This window comes from Sorex fumeus, unplaced genomic scaffold (genome assembly GCF_029834395.1).
Source record: "Sorex fumeus unplaced genomic scaffold, SorFum_2.1 ptg000006l, whole genome shotgun sequence".
Classification (NCBI taxonomy): domain Eukaryota; kingdom Metazoa; phylum Chordata; class Mammalia; order Eulipotyphla; family Soricidae; genus Sorex; species Sorex fumeus.
The window spans coordinates 27,344,456-27,348,959 of record NW_026606063.1 but is presented as its reverse complement, the minus strand read 5'-3'; the positions used below and the strand labels follow the sequence as shown (position 1 = coordinate 27,348,959).

Sequence of the window (4,504 nt, the reverse complement as noted above, 5' to 3'; positions counted from 1 at the left end):
GGCACTGTCCTAGCGTGGAAAATGGAGGGCAAGGTAGGGGTGCCTGTCTGAGGGGAGGGGTTTGCTGGGTATGGGATGGGTCAGGAAAAGGTTTCCTATCTGTGGACACAGGAAGACTGGTCTGGTCACGGCAGAGTCTGTGTCCTTTCTGGCCCTGGGAGGGTGTGTGACAAAGCTGGTAACCGCTAAGCATGACTTTCCTTTTTTTTTCTTTTTTAATTTTTCTTTTGTTTTTTTGGGCCACCCCCAGCAACGCTCAGAGGTTACTCCTGACAGTATGCCGGGGATTGAACCTGGGTCAGCCGTGTGCAAGACAAGCACCCTACACCCCTCAGACCCCTCAGCCCAACCTTTTCTGGGGAAGTGTGTACCTAGATGTGCGTGGGGGACTCTGTGCTGGGGATCAGATGTGGCTTCTGCATGCCAGGCAGTGCTCCCGGCCCTCAGCACGGCTCCAAGCAGAGGCTGAAGTGCTGAGGGCCCCAGCACAGAGAAGGCGCAGCTCTGACCACAGAGGTGCCAAGGAATAGCTATGGGGGTTTTGTACAGATGAGGGCTCAGGGACACCCCCCAAAAATACAACAAAAATCCCAGGTACCAGAGCGATAGCACAGTGGGGAGGGCGCTTGCCTTGCATGCATCTGAAACTGGTTCCATCCCCGGCACCCCCATCTGGTCCCCAGAGCCCTCCAGGAGTGACTCTTGAGCACAGAGCCAGGAGTCAGCCCTGAGCACAGCTGGGTGTGGCCAAAAGAAACAAAACAAATGAACAAAGGAACAAAACATTCTGTTGTCAAAGCAACCCAGTGCCTTCCTGCAGAGAGAAACTCTCAGAGATGCCTGGATGGGTAAACTGAGGGGTTTTCTGGGGCCAGCCCCTGGGCAATCCAAAGCCTCCCCTTCAGGACAAACCTCAAGTTCCACCCAAACTCATTCCAAACACTGGCTCCTTCAGGCACCACGCTGGGCTCCAGAGGCCCAGAAATTCCTCCTACAACGTCCCTGAATTCAGTGCTCACAGTCTGGTGAGAGACGGGTAAATGAGGACAATTCAGAGGGTGTGCGTCTCCTGGGAAAGCACTCACAGGGAAAATGCTCAGTAAGCATTGAGGGAGGGCGGAGGGCTTCCTGGAGGAGGAGGCTTGGGCAGGGCAGGCACTGCCAGGCAGAGGCGGGGGAACAGTGCACCCACCATCCAGGACGCCTCTGTCTGAGTCCAGCGGTGCCTGCTCACAGCCCAGGCACTCTTGCCTGCACTCTCCATGCCCTGTTCCTCATCTGTGACAGGAATTTGCTTGTGTCGGACCCTGGAGGAGGAGGAGGAGGAGGAGGAGGAGGAGGAGGAGGAGGAGGAGGAGGAGGAGGAGGAGGAGGAGGAGGAGGTGGGTGTGTGAGCTACAGGGCAAGGCCCATTGGCGAGTGATGGGAATGAGCGTGTGTCTGTCGCTCGCGCAGGATCTCTGTAGGGAAGGAGGGAAACTGGGTGGGCGGGGAGCTCATCCCAGGGGAGGGCAGTGGGGGGAGGGGACACTCCCACCCCCATTTCTCCAGTGAGAGCACTGAGGCCCAGAGAAGGCGAGCGACTTGCCAGGACACACAGTCAATGCCTGGCAGGATGCCGCGGGGTGATAATGTCCATCACGCAGGCAGAAAGCGGTTTTCTAGCTGACCCCAATCCACCGTTTATTTCTGGATTTTAATCACGTAAGAGCCTCCGCTCATCAGCGTCTCGTCAAAAATAGAAATGTTCTCCTTCCTTTCTTGTTCTGGAACCCCAAACCGCTGGGCGGCCTGCTGGCTGGTGGCCATCGTCTTCCTGCCCTTCCCTGCCGCTCTCTTTCTCTGTCCCTCTGCCTGGTGGCCCCCTGTCCTGGCGCTGCGGTGAGAAGGGCAGCGGGGAGGGCCCTGCGGCTTGTGGGCAGGGCCAGGCTCCACGGAGGTCCTGGCACTGGCCCCCTGGGCTCGCAGCTAGCGTCCACTGTGGTCCTGTCCCTGCACACAGCCACCCCACCCTCTACGTCAGCAACCCCTGTGGCTGGCCCTGCCAGGTGAGGTTCTGGGCTCCTCCTCTGCGCCTCTCCCCCCCCCTCCCCCGCCAGGGTGCGGTGGGCCTTGGCTAGGAGAATCTGCAGCCACCCTGTTCCACCAGAAGGAGCCACCACTGAGCAGCCAGCCTGGCCCCCGCCCCAGAAGCGACTTTCATTGTCAAAAGTCCCCAAACGGGACAATAGCCCCTCATGAGAGGCCCTCACCCCCAGCGCCAGGCCTGTCAGCTTCTCCTGGTGACAGTCCAGGAGGGAGACCCTGGTTTGGTCCTATGGCCCCCGAGCACTGAGCCAGGAGTAATTCCTGAGCAGCGCCAAGTACCTGAGTGGCCCAGCTGAATTGGGGTCAGTGGTGAGGGAAGGCGCCCTCCTCCCGCAGTGTCTGGCCAGCTCACGCCTGTCCAGAAGCTCCACGTGTGGCCCCAGCGGGGACAGGATGGGATGGAGGCTTGGGGAGTTAGCTCCGGTGCACTCGGCTGCAGCCTTTTTCCTGTCCCAGAGGAACGGGCGGCAGGGTGGGAGGACTCGGAGCTCTGAGCAAATTTGGAACCATGTCACTCTGCTGCTCGCTGTTTGGGCCCCAGGAGAGCAGAGGGGAGGAGCTGGCCCCGCTGACCACTCGGCCAGCTGGAACCCAGGAGTCTCTCATTTACTCTCCTCTCTCTGTCTCTCTCTCCTCCTCTCTCTCTCCCTCTCTCTCCTCCACTTCTGTCTCTCTCTTCCTCTCTCTCCCTCCTCTCTCTCTCTCTCTCTCTCTCTCTCTCTCTCTCTCTCTCTCTCTCTCTCTCTCCCTCTCCCTCTCCCTCTCCCTCTTCCTCACCTCCAGAATCAGGAGAGACAACAAGCCTGTCCAGACCCTTTCAAGGAGTGACTGCAATGACTCAGGGTGGCATTGCTGGGCAGGATGCCCTGCCAGGGCAGTGCTGTGGTTCAGGGTCAGGGTGCTCACCTTGCAGGCGTGAGGCCAGGAGTTGGCGCCCCAGCACCATCCCACATGCAAAGTGCAACCCCAGTGACTGCCACTGGGGGATCCCTGGAGCCTCACCGAAGGGTGACCTCTCAGGTGTGCCCCCAATCAAGTGAACACATCCACCCATCTATCCATCCACCCATCCAGTGCATCTGTCCATCTGTCCGATCGTCCATCCATTCACGGTTTGAGTGTCAATAGAGCTCCGGCCCTCGCTGATCTCATCCCCTGCTCTCCCCAGCCTGGTGCCCGGGCTCCCCCTTCACTGTCTTCACTGACGCACGTTCCCTGGAGACCAAATCCACTGCTGCCTTCCCGCTGTCGCCCCTCAGCCCTGGCCCCAGTGCCGAGGGGATGGTCTCGGGCAGAGGTGCTAGCCTCGCTTGCACAGTTTTTTTTCAAAGAGTAATATAAAAAATGTATAGATTGGATATGTTTAGCTTAGCAAGGCCTGGGTGGGGAAGAAGACCGGCATAGCATTGGGGATGAAGAGTCGCGTGCACAGTTTTTGCTCTTTGTTTGTACCCTGTGATGTTCCAGGCAGCTCTGCACTCAGGGGTCCCGCCAGGTGGGGCCCAGGGAGCGCGTGTAGCGGAGCCGGAGGTGCAACATGGGTCAGCTGCAGACGAGGTGGTACCATCCCTTCTGGGCGCTCTCTGTCCCCCAAGAGTGGGAATGTATGTATGAAAATACTTATGTATGAATCATTTATTTATTTTCTGGTTCTTCTGTGCCTCTAGACAGGTTCCAAAGAGTTTTCCAATCTTTTCTGGGTTTTCTGGAGACTTACCGTACCATGTGTCAGCTTCTTAAAACATTGTTTGTGGGGGCTGGAGCGATAGCACCGCGGGTAGTGCGTTTGCCTTGCATGCAGCCGACCCGGGTTTGATTTCCAGCATCCCATATGGTCCCCTGAGCACTGCCAGGAGTGATTTCTGGGTGCACAGCCAGGAGTAACCCCTGTGCATCGCCGGGTGTGACCCAAAAAGGGAAAAAAAAAGCATTGCTTGAAGCCTGCCTGACACAGGATGGGTTGGGGGAGGTGAGCTTCCCCCGGGGTGCAGCTAATGGGGGTATGCATGACACCAGTCACGTTTAGGATGGCCCCAGGACCCTGAGGAGCCAAGGGAAGGGAACAGGGATCTATCCGTTTCTTGTATGGTGCGGGAATAGCTGACAGAACATGAGAGACATGGGGCGGGGACAGCAGACAGGACAGGAGGGACATGGGGCAGTGGGAACCAGTTATTCAAACCCTGCCCCTTTCACCCCGTCCTGCCTCCAGCCTGAATCGGAACCGGGGAGGTTTCCAGCCCCAGTGCACAGTCAGAGGCAGGTGAGTGGGGTTCCTGGGAGCTGAGTCAGGGGCCCACACGATGTCTCCATCACCAGAGCCCACAAAAGGCCGAGTGCTGGATCCCAGGTTGCCGAACGGCATTGTCACCATCCAGCCAGGCCCCTGAGGGAGCACCAGCCAGGACGCAGCGGA

General features: G+C 58.5%; 1 non-coding gene across 1 annotated transcript; it reads right to left on the bottom strand.

Annotated features, from left to right (window-relative positions):
* Positions 1-3,741: 3,741 nt before the first annotated feature.
* On the bottom strand, positions 3,742-3,860 carry LOC130038419 (small nucleolar RNA SNORA26). The gene has a single exon (XR_008794674.1). It is a non-coding gene; the product is annotated as a small nucleolar RNA SNORA26 (small nucleolar RNA).
* Positions 3,861-4,504: the final 644 nt, after the last annotated feature.